The 16,527-nt window shown below is 37.1% G+C and overlaps 1 long non-coding RNA gene across 1 annotated transcript in view; it reads right to left on the minus strand.

The window, feature by feature from the left end:
- Positions 1–7,161: 7,161 nt before the first annotated feature.
- Positions 7,162–16,527, minus strand: part of LOC117975475 (uncharacterized) — a 184,969-nt gene continuing 175,603 nt past the window's right edge. The window contains exon 6 of the long non-coding RNA XR_010108841.1: positions 7,162–7,255. This is a non-coding gene — a long non-coding RNA (uncharacterized LOC117975475). The remainder of the gene's footprint in view (positions 7,256–16,527) is intronic.

Genomic DNA, 16,527 nt, shown 5'->3' on the forward strand with positions numbered 1-16,527 from the left:
CTTATTTTGACAAAAAGCGTCAGTGAAACTGACACTGTCATAGTACAGAGCCTAGGCCTCAAGTATCCTTGCTTGCCTTCTCTCTTTCTTAGAAGCCTGGTACTGCCATGAACATAAACCCAGCTGACCTGCTTGCAGATGAGAGACTGTAAAGAAAAAGGCTGACTCAGTCCAGTTGTCCAAGCCTAGGCCTCAGACATGTGAGAAAGCCCAGCAGAATCAATAAACCTGCCTTGTATGTGACTTGCCAGCCAGAATGCAACTCTCCTCTCCACCCAAAGACTCATGAGCTAAGTAAATGCTTACTGTTTTATACTGGGTTGTGTGTTATGGTTGCTCGTTACAGTGCATATTGTGGCAGTAGATAGCAGATACACTCTTTTGCTGAGAGAATATGCTGACCTGGAGCCATCAGTAGAAACACTCTTACACTGGCATAGACCCCCTAAATTATCTGTGAGATCAACAGCAGAACTCTAGTAATAATAGCCATACACAAATCAAAGATAAGCCCAAGAACCCACAGCTAGGTCCTGGGGCAGAGACCAGTAAGGCAGGAGTTAAGCCCAGATATCAGGGTTTAAGGCCAGGAGTTGATGATAGGAGCCACAAGCAGCAGACCAGGCAGAGTAAAATAATTCACCCAGTCAAGAATTATATCACAGCTTGAATCAATAGGGGAGGAGTCAGGATTGAAGCCTGTGGTATAAGTCAGGAAAAAGGATCCGTCTAGGGCTAAGGAAGGCAGTTAACATAGTCAAGAACCCCAGGAGTTCTTCAGTTGCAGCAACTAGTATAATGCCTACACATCCCAACCACCCAACAAATATGTTGAATGAATGAATGAATGACTGCAGTAAACTTATGACTTAAAGCTAAGTAATCCAAGCACTAGCATTGAGAAATTGATAAAAGGTTGATCCACAGGGACAATGAATGGTACAGAGCTTTTGGAAAGTGAACTCTTATAATTAGAATGTTTATAATCATTTATTTTGTAAAGGTGACTTTTTATCCCTGGACCTTTCATACAAGAGGCATTTAATAATGTTTATTGAATTGTATTGTAGGGTATAATGGTGTAAAAATGTTCACTTCATTTATTTTAGATATCATGATATGATTATGAGGGGTTATCCAAACTATTACCACCGCCATCACCTTCTTGGAGCAAGTGCAGTTTCTTGATACTTAATGTATTTGTGTTCAACTGAACTAGGATCATAAAAATCACAGTAGATATCCCAAGGAAGCTACTCACAGTCTCCCTTCAGGTTTGCCTTCAACAAAGCCCCACACTTAAAAGTATCCCCAAAGATTATCAAGAGGCCCTAGTTCCAGAAGTGGAGGTGAACAGAACCTGAACTTGTTGCTTGTTCTTAAATGGACATTCACCAGGTGGCACAGAGTGACTTTATCTGGATACTGGACAGACATGATTTCATGAATTTTGCACTTCCAAAATGCTAAAATACTATATTATCAACACAATTGAAAAGTAGAATTGAATATGCTCATCGATAAGATTTCAAAGACTATCATTAAGGGATATGCCAACTGAAGGTTCCTTTACACAAAGGGCAGTGAGGGGCTGTCTTCTGCTGGTGTTAGTAATTATCCAGCTTTGATGAGTAATAATACAAACAAGAAGGCCAATTACAGTCCTGGGATCATCAGTTGTAGAACTTATGATCCTCTGTGATAGGCTTCCTTTATTGATTAACTTTTTTCATGCAGTAGTCAAGGACCCAGGGAAGCCTTTTCACAATAGCTTTTTGTTAGTATTAAATCTGCCTTTTTCAGTGACATAAAATGGAAAGTTTAACAATACGGGTTTCAAGTAAAAGAATCAGCATTTCTGAACAATAATGCTGATAAAACACCTATCATTTTGTTTTGTTATTTTCTCCAACTTACTATGGATAACAAAATTAGTTCACCCAGGAAAAACACTATCAGGGTTCCATAGACATCTAAACTTCTAATTATATGCAACATCCTAAACATCAACCTCTAGAACATCTGGATATATAAAAATGTGGTATGGACTTTATGTTCATTGGATAATTTTAAAACAATCACCTAGTATAAATTTCACTACTCATTTTCTCTCTGGGTAGTTTTAGGAATGATTCTGTGTTTATTGTTCCTTGTAATACTATTTGTGTGTGTGTGTGTGAGAGAGAGAGTATTTAAAGCCTCACACATACTACATTCTGTAGCACTTTAGAAGCATCTCCAATTACTAAATTACTTTTTATAGAAATTAAGAAAAATCTTTTTACCATTTCCTCTGTATTTTGCTATAATCCAGCAAGGATTAAAAATGCTTATTCAGACTCTCTTACTAAACTGTTTTAATAAGTGAAGTTATATTAGAATGCCTTGACTTTTCAAAAACAGACTAGAAAGTTTGTTTGAAAACCCATTCTTAACCATATTTGATTATTATTCTTTCCCAACTTAAAATCCCAAAGTGTAAAATTACTCAGAATGGAGGAAAGTTAACAGGAGTATGGGTCTATATCTGTATTTTTCAAATTTTTGATTCATGTCAGGAAATCTGAAAATTGCTTCATCAGATTTTCATAAAAAGGAAATAATTCTGCCAAAATTGTAGCATTATGATATAAATATGGGTATTGACAACTTGCGGGGGACTCTTTGAACATCAATCTAATTAATTACTTATCTTCTTGTCATAGCAATCACTTACTCTTAGGTGCCCTAAGACAGAATTGCTGGGAGGGTTGGACAGTGGAGAAAGCTAATAGTCAGAAGATTAAATGTAGCATGAATTTATGGAGGTGAATGATAGCACTTAAATGTGCCTAACCGCAAAATGTGAAATATTCTGAGCTTCTGATGACACATCACTAAATCGAGACATAAAGTTCTGATCTAATTATGGACTTGACTTTGAACCTAGACAGAAAGTGATAGAGAGGCAGTGATAGAAAGAAGATGTGATGGGAGTGGGTTGAAGAACTGGGAAAGGAATGTACAGATAAATCTAAAGGCAAGAAAATACATATGCATCATAGTAAAGTACCCTTTCAACCCAAAATTATAGCAAGAAATAACATTATCTGATTTTAAATTTTACCAATATTAGAGTTCTCTAGTGAAATAGAACCAATAGGATAGACAGACAGATTGGCAGAAAGACAGATAGATAGGTAAAGAGGGTTTTTATTATAGGAATTGACTCATAATCATAGAGACCGAGAAGTCCCACAATATGCTACCTGCAAGCTGAGAACCAGGGAAGCCAGTGACGTAATTCATCTGAGTCCAAAGGCCTGAGAACCTGTAGGACCACTGGAGTCTGAAGGCCCAAGAACCTGGAGTTCTCATCTCCAAGGGTAGGAGAAAAAGGATATCCTACATCTCAAAAAGAGAAAGCAAATTCACCCTTCCTTCTCATTTTTGTTCAATCTGGGCTTTCAACATATTGGATGATGCTTGCCTACATGAGTGAGAATGGATCATTTTTACTGAGTCTACTGATTCAATTGCTAATCTCTAAAAATGCTACCCACCCCTCACAGAAATGTTTTACCAGCTAAGTACCCCTTAACCCAATCAAGTGGACACCTAAAATTAACAATCACAACCAATTACCCCTGCTTCCACCCATGCCGACCAGTATTTTGTTACGGTAAGAGTAAATTGAATGCAAGTGGGCAGGATGAAAGGGCAAAGCTAGCAACTTTGATAGTGCCCACAGTAGTTAAGAACACTCTGCTCAATTCAATTCAGTAATTAACTTATTAGTGTCTATCTTGTGTTTGGTGCTGTGCTTGGTACATAGAGACAAAGTTAAATGCCACAAGGCCCTTGACCTCAAGGAATCTGTAGTCTAGTGAGGGAGAGACACATTTAAACAAATAAACATATGTCCATGTGATACAAGCAATATTAGAATCACAGAAGTGAAACAGACAAAGGAATGAGTCATTCTGTCTAGAAGGGAAAGAAAACAGGAAGTACCTCCTAAGCAAGGTTTTGAAGAATGAATATAAGTACAAAGATAAAATAGGAAGGGACTGCTAAACAGATGGAACAGCATATACAAAAATACAGACACAAGGAGCAGCAGGGTGTGAGAAGCAAGGCAGGTGGAAATTTTGAGTTCATTACATAGAGAGAGATAAGAATTGTGATGTGACCAGCCTTGAATTCTATGCCAAAGAACTTGCTTGGATTTTATCCTGTAGATAATACCCAAAATGGGAGGAGCTGAAACCTGGAATCAACAGGGTCAGTTTTGCCTTTTAGAAACAATGCCCACTACAGGAAGATGGACCGAAAAGTTGTAAAAATAGAAGCATAGAGACCCATAGGAGTCTCTGGTACAGGAAAACCTCCTTAAGTTCTCATTTCACGAATTGTGATTATCTAAGTGGAGAACTTTCTCCTTTTTATAAAACAAGAAAAGGCTTACAAGGCAACTCATTTTGAGACCGATTTTTCAGATATGTATGCCTTTTAAAGATTTGGATCTGCAAGAAGAAAGGAAAATGGTTATTTTTAAACATAAAGTGATGGTGACACTTAGAGGCATCATTTATGGTCACTATTGCCTGGCATATGATGGGCACTAAATATTTATCTAATTAATTAATTAATATAATTGCCCTCTATATTGGGTCTTTTTTATATTATTCACAAATCATCCTTAGCAATTTGACATTTTAAATAAAAACAGAGTTAGCTTAAAATACTTAAAAGTAATCAAACTGAATTTATTTAAATTTTTTCTATAAATCAGACTTTTATTTAGTCAGGCTGCCCTTTACCCCAATTAATCCAAATCAGTGAGCTTTTACTGTAATTGAAAGTTGTGCGTACTTGCCATTTCCGCTGACCCTCTAAGAGCCTGTAATGGCAATTGGAAAATTTCCAAGGTGCTGGTACCTTTAGTTTCTCCTTTCCTCTTCTTACAGACAATAGAAGTTTGCATTGTCAAATGTAAATCTTCTCTGAAAACGCCCCCTCATATCCTTAACACCTCCTTTAGAAGTTTTGCTATTTCTTAATACTGATTTTACCTAACAAATCCTTAAATGGATTTTATGTAAGCTGCTTCTATTTACCATCTCCATTCATTTCAACCACTAGCCACGGGGCCTGAGACCTGAGTCAGCCTCAGCCTACCTCTCCCTCACTGATGCCATCAGGTGTCAAACCTTGTTCAATCGGCTACTGAAAAGCTTCTCAAATCGGTTGTTTCTACTCTAATTCTCCCCTCACTTCCTAACTTCAAGCTCTCACTATTTCTTGCCCAGACTGATATAACAAACCTCTTTCTAAAGGCTTCCCACCTCCAAATGTCATGGCCCTCCAATCCATCCAGAACCAATGCCCACTCTGTTTCTTTTCTCACATGCACATCTGATTGGCTCTCCACTATTCCCAAGCCCAAATCCAAGCTTTTTAGCATGACCTAAATGGCCTTTTACCATGTGGTCCCCAAACTCTTGTTGCCTATTTTCACACCTTTTGTTACTTTTGCACATATTTTCCCCACTGTGTCAAATTATTATTTGCCTAGCACCCTTCTTCAACCAGCAAACTCACATGCATCCTTTGAAGATAAGCTTAAGGGAGAAGGAACTGTTATATAGTTGTTAGGAGCATGAGCATCAGTGCACTTAAACCTAGGTGTGAATCTAGCACTGACTCCAGCTGCATCCCAGCTCTACCACCTCCTGGCTTTAGGACCTGTGGTAAATTACTCAGTCTTCCTGAGCCTCTGTGTCCTCTGTAAAAGAAGAAACATTAAACAGAGCATTGTTGTGAGAACTAAATAAGATTAAGTCTTTGAGGTGCTCAGTCCAGTGCCTATAACATAGCAACTGTGCAGTAAAGAATGGCTATTAGTATTTTACAATTTCATCTCTTCTATGAAGTTCTCTTCCAGCCAATCATCGTTTCCTTAAGATAGAATTGATTCTCATCTTGTGCTCTCAGAGTGTTTCGTTTCTACTTCTGTGGCACTTACCTTATCGTAGAATGCTTATTTCTTTAATAATAATCATGGCTAAACACTTATTCAGTACTTTCAATGTGTGTCACTTTTGCAAGCCCCCTACATGTATTATCAAATTGGACCCTCAAAAACTCCATGAGGGAGGTATGATTATGAAATGTATATTAGTGATGAGGAAACTGAAGCCAAAAGGGATAAGCCACTGGCCCAATGTTACTCTGCCAGGTGGCAGAACCAGAAATTGAAACCAGGCAGCCTTGCTCAAAACACATTCCTTTAACTACTATTGACATGGGAATATAAGCTCCTTGAGTACAGAAACTGTCCCTCACATCTCTATGTCATTAGTACATGCACAACTTCTACAGACAAGAGAGGTTCATTATGAGCGTCTGAAGAGCTCTCGGAACAGAATGTCTGGCTGCCTCTGACCCAAGACATACTGAAAACCCAGCCGCAAAGGTCATCCATTCAAACTTGGTTTGTTCTTCTGTTTCCATCTACAAACGCAATTCCTCTGCTTTGGTCCAAGGGAAGTTCAGGGAATCTTATAATATTAAATGTGGTCCAGAGTCCTGCCGTCTACAAAGCAGGCAGTGAAGGGAGACTTCTGTGAGTTGAGAAGTTACTTCTAAAGATATGGACTATACCCAGTGAGCATTCAGGCCTTACATGTGTTTTATCACTTGGATGAATACAAAATTGTAATTGACAAGTTAGTCTCAAAGAATGCTGTGCTACTACAGAGAATATTTTCCTCCTTGGTAATTTTCCAAATTTAAGAAAAGAGCATTCTGGGGTATTACCTTCATATTTACATTCAGAGAGATGGGTATAAACAACCAATTTTTAAAAAAATTATTCAGTGGGAAATAGCACACTTGTGAAATGTTAAGTTTTTACCACCTAAAATTATATTACATTTGATATGGGAATAGGATGGTATATAAAAGCCCAGATACACATTTCATCATTTCGTCATCTATTTCAGCTAGTTGTGCTCCTACCTCCATTTATAAAGTAGGCAAATATAAAATTATCCAGGATTGCTCTGTGTAGTTAGAAAAAAAATTGTCAGCCTGTATACTTGGGGAAAAATTTGTATCTGTGTTGTGAGCATCACTCAATGAATCTCTAGTTTAAACACACAATGCCTGCACACTTGCCTGAGCTCTTGCTGGGTCTGAGGTCGTATCATCAGCATGTACGCATCCAGAGCATTTCATGAACTGTATGATGTCGGCAGGTCATTAATAAAAACTGAAAAAGTAAAAAGCCCCATAATTAGCTCCGGAGGTAACTTTGAATGTAACATTTTCACCTCAGATTCAACACCATTAAACAAAATGACTGGGGTTTATTCACTAATGTAGCCTGAGAACCATTCCACTGTAGTTAAACTTTGCCAAATTGAGGGACACTCAAATAGCAATATGTTGTGATTCATCGAATCAAAGGCCACAGACAAATCAATAGAGATAGTTGCTGCATAAAAAATGATAATGAACAAATGTAACAATATCACCAAGGTTACCTTGAGAAAAGCAAAGAAGTGGTTTAAAACCATCACTAAAAATAGGGTCAATATATCAGGCTTGAATGAAAAGCTCATTAAGTTTTTAGCAGATTTAGGAAAAACTAAAATAAGGTAAATAAGTAATCACTGGGAGAAAATTATTTATCAAGGTATAATATAAGGGTCTGGTCTTTTAATAGTATAAGCAACCTGAAATGCAACAGACCCGCTAGCAACAGGTTAAGAAGGGCTTAACATGGCCATTATGAAGAAAATTCTGAGGAACAGAAACCTATTGCAACAAATCACTTAGTCAATACAAATACACATTTAAAATCTTGAAGGCACATATTCGTCAAATGACAGATAAAGAAATACAGGATGTGAATTAGTCTAATTCTTTTCTTATTTTAACTCTATTTGATTATTTATCTTTGAACAAAACCCAACCCCTTGAATAAATTATGATGCTTATCTGAATTTCTCAAGTGCCTCTTTGGACAATTTGTTAGCATAAAGAATGCAGTAACAAGTTATCAATAAGCAACTCTTGTTGCTTATTCAAATAAAAAGCATTACACTGATGTACACTTAAGTTGGTGCTTTAGACAGTTGTTGGGAAACACAGCCATCATATTTTTTCCCGTGGTAAAAGTCTAAAATCATAAGGCTAGAAGCTGCCTTTAAGATTGTTTAGTCCAGGCCTACCATCAGTCGCTTTCATCTTTTATAGTACCCATTTCTCAATATGTTTAAATATTAAATATCCAATAATGTGCTTTTCATATTTACTGTTTTAATGAGTGAGTTTCAGTAAGTATTTTTTTAAACATTAACAGTAACAACAATGGCAAATTTTACCCAATATTTAAACATTTTTTTAAACTACAAAAATCACTGTATGAAAAGCAACTATATCATAAGCTAAATAAACATCTTAAAAAAAATAAAGAATGAACTTAAGGTTCTTCAAGAATCTGAATGTTAAATTCTTAGAAAAAGGCCACAAGCCATTAGATTAATATCTTCTCAGTTGTGAGAGTATCCTTTTCATGTAAAATAAAAAATATCAGTAATTTGCTTTGTGTTTGAGCAATACAGAATAAAAAATAATTTCCTACCTTAAAAAAGTGAATACTAGAATGCTTTGATTTTGAGCTGCTAAAACAATATGTAGCTTTTGGAAATAATTATTTTATTTAATACACATACAAATATGAATTTCTCAACTTTTTTACCTCAGAATCTCAGTTCTATAATCACATTGGTATAGTTTTAGGGAATTCATAGCCCTAAACAGTCCTAAACAGAAAAAAGAAATGTAAAGACCTTCACAGCAAGAATAGACGTGTTTATTTAAAATCTCAAAATAAAAGTTCTATAAATGTTATGAATCTGAATGATGATCCAAACGATGACCATAGTGAAAAGTTACAATTCCAGTTGATGGCATGGTTTCTATTCATCACCATAGAATCTGGGATGGTAAGCTTCCTTTTGTGTCAATAAACAGTCAAAGGTTACCTAATAGCTTCCAAATTATTGGTAGTTTTTAATAGAGCCCAATTTAGAAAAGAAACCCTTTCATGAGGACCTTTTTATTTTAACCTACGAAATCCAAAGAAGATGCAAGGACAGTAAGAGAAACAGACAAGTTTGTTACGGTGTAGTAAACAAAGACAATGCTCTTGCACATGATTAGCCAACCAACCCTTGACCTGAGCAGGACCACCTGAGCACACAGTTTATTGAACTTACTAAATTTTGCCTTTGAAACGAATGCTTTTAAAGGACAGACTCCTAACCCATATTGCAGAGGTTCACAAGCTGGATGGCAAGCTTGACGGTGGTGGTTCTTAATCATTAGAGAGACACAGACCCCTTTGACTACCTAGTAAAAGCCTCAGAACCACTCTCCTAAACATAAACATGCAAATCCACATTTTTGCACACTATTTCAGGGGTCAAGGACCACCCCACTTCACCCACTGATCTGTGCTCTAGGCTGAGTCAGCAAAATCTGGAAACTTTCTTTTTCAGCTGAATATTTATTCTAACTACCATGGCATTTGAATGACATTTTAAATGTGTACTGGTTTTCATCAACATGATTTCCTTCATTCCACTTTATTTGCTAAATACATGAAGAAATGATGGTGCCAGGTATTTTGGTAAAGGTTCTATGTACAATGACACATAAGCATTATTCTATGGATGTGACTTTTTTAAAAATGCACCTTCCCTGGCATTGCAAATACATAATCTCATGGAAATAAAGAGAATCGTGAGCAGAAAGAGAGTTTGGTAAATTTCACTTAATACCTCAGGTCTTGCAGATATGAAGAAATTGGTGTAAATTTTAGAGTATGGGCTGACTAACTATCTATATTAGTCTGTCTAGGCATAAAATGTTTTCAGTTTAGCTAGAAAACTCCTGTAGTAAACCATAATGTCACTACAAAGAAGACCCTTTTCCTGAGTTTCCAAGTTTTCTAAGCCAAATTATAATAGTTGCATCTACATCAGTAAGGTTTATATAATCCTCTCTCTAACTTGTGGATTCCAACATCCACAAGAAAAGGGTAGGCAAACAATCTTTCACATCCAGTTCCATCTGTGTGAAGATTAGATAACCAGCAGTAGAAGCTACCAAAATCTCTGGACTGAGAATTATTGAGGACATCATTCTAGCACTAATGTCATTCCTGCATAGATGCATTACTTCCAACAATCAACCAAAAATTACCTACTGTTTCTGTGCTAGACATTGTGCTTAAGAATAAGTAGATACCAATAAAACAATTAGAACAGTCTATATTCATTGTTAGTACTTAACAAATGTTAACTATTATTATAATAATTAATGTTTTTATGGTTGTACAAATTCAAATAGCTTCTGCACTCAACGAGCTGTATTCTAGTAAGACATTTAAAATAGAGCATGGTAAGATTATGAGGGAAGTAGAGTCATCCTTCGATATCCACAGGGGTTTTGTTTCAGGACCCCCCAGGGATACCAAAATCTGTGATCGTTCAAGTCTCTTATGTAAAATGGCATAGTATGTGCATGTAACTTATGTATATCCTTCCGCATGCTTTAAATCATCTCTAGATTACTTATAGCTAATACATTGTAAATGCTATGTAAATAGTTGTTACACTGTATTGTTTTCTTAAAATTTGTATTATTTATTATTCTATTGTAAGTTTTAATTGTTTTTTTCCAAATATTTTTGATTTGAGGTTGGTTGAACCTGTGAGATGCAAAACCCATGGATGGAGAGGGCCGCAGAAACCAAGAGGTGGGCTGTGGAAGTCATTCTAGTGAGTCAGGGAGCGTTTTTCAGGAAAAAAAAAAAAACAGTGGCTAGCTCGGCAAATCAGAAGGAAAGTGTAGCCATCTAGGTAGGCAATTATAAATGCAAAGCAAGAAACAGCATATATTTGGGTAACCAATGGTTAGAGCAAAGACTACACGTGGAAGTTTTGGACTACAGGTGGAAGATGGGCCGGAAAGGAATGAACAGGCAGATTATGGCAGGTTGTTAGGTGCTTGTGACAGGTTGTTAGGTTACTGTGAATGCTGTGGAGAGTTATTTTAAAGACTTTCACACAGCAGAGTCCTTCTGCTATTAGCTGTGTAACTCATTCATTCACTTAACCTTTTTAGGTTTTGGTTTACTTACATGAGGAAAATGGTTGTTCAGGTCTCTTCCAGCTTCCTTTTTTTTTTTTTTTTGATGATCCCTTTGTTCTTGTATCAAGAATTATCAAAATGAATGGAAGATTCAAAAGATTTCATTTCACAGAATCACATATCATTACAGAGAGACATTTGTATGACTTTTAAACTTTATAATTAGCTTTTCTAAGTAAAAAAATCACTGTTTGATTTTGGCTTATGCCCTTTGCTCTATAAAAAACAAAAACAAGCTTCCAAAAATTCCAGATATCTCCTTCAAAATAATGATCAAAATGCATTTGGAAGCCTACTTAGAATTTGCATAAGATATTTTTCTAATGGTAATTTGAAAAAGGAGGAAAAACCACAAATTATTGCTCAATCATTAACACAGTCAGGTACCACTCCAGTGGCTGATATTCAATCAGCCGATTAAAATCATCTAGTCAGTTACCTTATGATTTTCCAATTTTATAGTCAGATCAGTTGGAGATGTAATTAATACATATCTAAATTATCGACATTTTTAGTTTTGTAGTGTCTCACTAAAATTCTAATTTTGATTGACAAGTATGAAATTTAAGTTTTCTTTCCACAACTTGAGTATTTCTATTGTTTTGTTGAAATTATAATAGTTTCCTCTGTGCTGCATCCATGACTCAAGCAAACACATGGCACCTGATGAAACTGTTATATATATATATACATATATATCACCTTCCTCTACATTCTTCCCTTGACCGTTTTTTCTCACTTGAAAAACAGAGCGAATCAACCCAAACCAGAAAAATTATTAGGTTTTTATGGAAGTGTAACATAGGTAGAAAATGTGAGTCATAACATGATGCTGCAAAAAACAAAGTTTAGAAGCAAATGAAAAGAAAATAAATGTCAATTTGATAATTCCTCTTTTCTGTGTATCTGTAAGTAAAACTTTGTTGTTCCTTAAGGCCTAACTCTTAATCTATTGCTGCTCTAACTTCATCCTCTAATTCCCAATTCACTACATTGAAAGGATCTATTTCAAGAATCAAGTTTGAGTGGATTTTGTATTGTATTGGAATATCTTCTCCCCTTTCTCCACCTTTCAATGAAAGTCAAAAGCTTTGTGGCCAAATGAAGTAGGCTTAGGTTGTTTACCTTCACTTTTCCCATTGTTTCAGACTTCTAGCACATTCTTCCATTCTATCTTCTCTACTATAACACTCTGTTTTCATCACTTGGCTTTCTGCCAAGCTCTCCAGCTATACCTTTCTCAAAATTGCTGTCTTTTTGGAAGACTTTAATCACAAGTTGAATCTAAATATAAATGCTACACTGTAAGCCCCTTTATCTAGTAAATGTCACCAACTTTCTCATTTTATTTAATGCTCCAGTATTTTGGCTTCATTTATATTAAACTATCAGTAGGCAAAGACTAAGTCCATCTTGGGATATTCAGAATTGCTGGTCTGGCTTCTCACAATGCTGAGCTCCCAAGCAGATTGGGGAGAAGATTGCAGGTCATGCTCACCCCCATCCTCAACCCATCACATATCAAGGATCTTTCTAAGCTCATGCCCAGATGCTCAAGTTTGCACCCCAGCCTCCTCAGACCATGATGCCAGCAGCTACACCCTCCACTACCAGATGGGCAGTGTGGATATGGAGTGCCCGCTCTACACCGAGTTCTAGCTCAAACTAGATTCTTGTTTGGAAATATGTTTTCCCCAAAGTTCTTTATGTCCTTTATGTGGTTTGTTTTCAAGAAGATAAAAATGTGCTTAAGTAAACCCAGAGCAGCCCAAATGGGATTCCTGGAGAACCAATCCTTGGATATTTTTGCCACCTTCTTCTGTGGCTTCCTATGAGGACCACTTTCAGGATTATGCACAGATGCTATAAGGATAGAAAACCTCTCCTCTGGTAGTTTATGTGAGTCTATTACTCTAAAAAGTAAGGACATATCCCATAAACCACTCACTGCCAATGTAGAGTCCCTCATCTCTTTGGTCCTTATCACCTCTGCCCTCTTAGAACTTGCCTGGCTGATAACAGACTTGTGTACATGTTTTGTGTCTCCTTGAGGGCACAAGGTTTCTGTCTTAGGCAGCTTTCTGTTCTCTGCAGTCTCTTCCAGTGGTACGTAATATACTTTAGTTGCTCATTACATTTGTTTAAAAGAAATATACAGAAAACTGAACACTAATAGAAAGAGTATGTGCTTCCTGTTTGAAATATGGGTCATCCATGGAAATAAAAACCTTAAGGAAAGAAAATTTCATTATCATTGGGGAATGCTTCTCACATGAAAAAGGAACCAGGGGGCAAGGGAGCACCCACGTTAAATTACAATGGGCAGGAAATGATGCTGTATCACTGGGCTAAGACCTAAGGTAAGGGGCATATTTAATCTTGAGGATAAATGTTTCTCAGCTTCCATCCAAATCTAGAATGTTACTATATTTCCCTTCCTTACTTGCTCTCCCTTTTTTAAGTCCTTCAGCCTGACCTGAAACTTAAATATACCGAATGAAAGCAAAGTTAGCAGCCGGATTGCCTGGGGCCATGAGCAAGCCAAAAGTACTCTCTCCTTTTCTCAACACCTGCTGCTGAAAGGAATTAATAAAAATGGCAGCCCTTCATCTAATGTCATAATCATAAGATCATAATATGTCAGGCAATGGGTCTGTGTCATAGCAAATACATCAAGAGCCATAGCTATATAAAACCAAAATAAATTAGGGGCCACAACAAATGCAAAACAAATCTAAACAAGATATAACAGATGTTCATTAATATTACTGAAAGATAAATAAGAACTCTTGTACTATCCTGGCTGATACGGTTTGGCTCTGTGTCCCCACCCAACTCTTATATCAAATTGTAATCCCCATGTGTCAGAGGAGGGACCTGGTGGGAGGTGATTGGATCCTAGGGGCGGATTTCCCCCCATGCTGTTTTGGTGATAGTGACTGAGTTCTCATGAGATCTGATGGTTTGAAAGCGTGGCACTTCCCCCTCACTCTCTCTCTCCTGCCACCTTGTGAAGAAGGTGCTTGCTTCTCCTTCACCTGCTGCCATGATTGTAAGTTTTCTGAGGCCTTTCCAGCCATGTGGAACTGTGAATCAATTAAAGTTATTTTCTTAATAAATTACCCAGTCTCAAGTAGTTCTTTACAGCAGAGTGAAACAAACTAATACACTGGCTTAAATTAAAAAACTGAAAGCCAGGCAATTTAATAAGATAATCTGTATTTTAAAAACATCCATTAGAACCACATTTACTTTGGGAGGCTGAGGTGGGTGGATCACGAAGTCAGGAGTTCAAGACCAGCCTGGCCAAGATGGTGAAACCCCGTCTCTACTAAAAATTAAAAAAATAATAATGATTAGCTGGGTGTGGTGGTGGGTGCCTGCAGTTCCAGCTACTGGGAGACTGAGGCAGAGAATTGCTTGAGCCCAGGAGACAGAGGTTGCAATGAGCCAAGATTGCACCACCGCACTCCAGCCTGGGTGACAGAGTGAGACTCCATCTCAAAAAAAAAAAAAAACCACACATTTATTATTCATTAAAATTAAAATGGTGATAAAAGTGATTGCAGGTATGGAGTTGGGGGCTCTTACTTGTCTATATTTTCTTTAACTTACCTCTTCTTGCTCTGAAATCTCTATTCCTGGTAATGATGGGGGAAATGGAAATAACAGCATCCTTAAATTTGACAACTAAAGGTATTTTAGTTTCTTGTGAGGGTCTCCCTTCCCTGCCTTTCTCTTCTATGTTCCCGCCTCTCCTGTTCACCTAGTAGAAAGGGTGTTTGAGTGAATGGATATTTCCATTGAGTTGAACCTGAGTTCTTCTTCACTCTGTGATTTATTCTATGTTAGTTCTTAAACATTGGTTCTCAATATTTAAAGAGAAGTTCTTTTAGAGTTTAAAACATCCCTTTGTCTTGTTGGCAAAGTTGCCTTTTGAGACAATTGGGCCAAAACAAAATCAACTTAGGAAATTGATCAAGCTCAATTACTATCCTTTTAGTTCTAGGTAGTATCCATTTTCTCTTGAAGCAGTAAATGGGCAACAAGGCAATGTATTTTATGAGAAATTTTAAAAAGATGTGGATTTTTTAATGGATAAACGGTAAGTGGGAGACTGGAAAACACAATGAAGATGGAAAAGAAGAAAAATAAAAAATGAAAGCTGAAAGAAATAGAAGAAAAAGATGAACACTGGAAAGGAAACAGACACCAAGGAAGGAGATAGAAAGAGAGGAACAAACTTAGGAAGGAAGGAGGGAGAACGAAAGAAGGCCAGAAGATGGGTCCTAAAACACTGATGTGTTCCCACTCTTCAGAAAACTGCTCTCCTTGCACTGTTCACATTGAGGCTAGAGTGCTCTTTCCATTAAGCAAGTCATAGTGTGGCCCTTGCGCTGCAGGCCTGTAGTGGCTTCTGTGGCTCACAGGGTCCAGTTGACTCTCCACAGAGTTCTGCAGAGCCATGCCATTACCGGTCTATGCACCACATACAGAAGCCACCTTGATGACACGCATTCCCTCTCCACTTAATCCCTCACCCTACTGAACTGTTGTATGTTTTGTTACCAATTCCCCCTTCCCCTTTTTCTCCCTGAATAACTCTTAGTCATCCTTAAAGACTCTGTTTAAATGGCTTCTGCCTCTCTCTTCATTCATTTATATGCCCTTATGACAACCTATGCATACTTCTTTTTTTTTATTATTGATACATAATATTTATGCATATTTATGGAGTACATGTGATATTCTGTTATATGCACTGACTGTGTCATAACCAAGTCAGGGTATTTGAGATGTCCAATGCCTTGAGTACTTATCATTTCTATATGCTGGGATTACTTCAAGTCCTCTTTTCCAGCTGTTTTGAAATATACAATGTATTTGTTGTTAACTACAGTTACCCAACTCTGCTATCAAATATTAGAACTTATTCCTTCCATCTAGTTGTGTTTCTACCCATGAATCAACCTCTCTTTATCTCCCCCACCCACCCACCCATCCTGGCCTCTCTTTATCCCCCTCAACCTCTCTATCCCCACCCACCCACCCTTCCTGGCCTCTATCATTCTACTTTCTAACTTCATGAGATCAGCTTTTTAAGCTTCCACATATGAGTGAAAACATGCAATATTTGTCTTTTTGAGCATGGCTTATTTCATTTCACATAATGACCTCCAGTTCTATTCATGTTGCTGCAAATGACATGATTTCATTCTTTTTATGGTTAAATAATATTCCATGGATATTTCTTGTAGTTATAAATCTGCTTGTCTGTCAAACCCACACAACTAGGCTGGAGTCACTTTATTCTGTTTA

This window comes from Pan paniscus, chromosome 10 (genome assembly GCF_029289425.2).
Source record: "Pan paniscus chromosome 10, NHGRI_mPanPan1-v2.0_pri, whole genome shotgun sequence".
Classification (NCBI taxonomy): domain Eukaryota; kingdom Metazoa; phylum Chordata; class Mammalia; order Primates; family Hominidae; genus Pan; species Pan paniscus.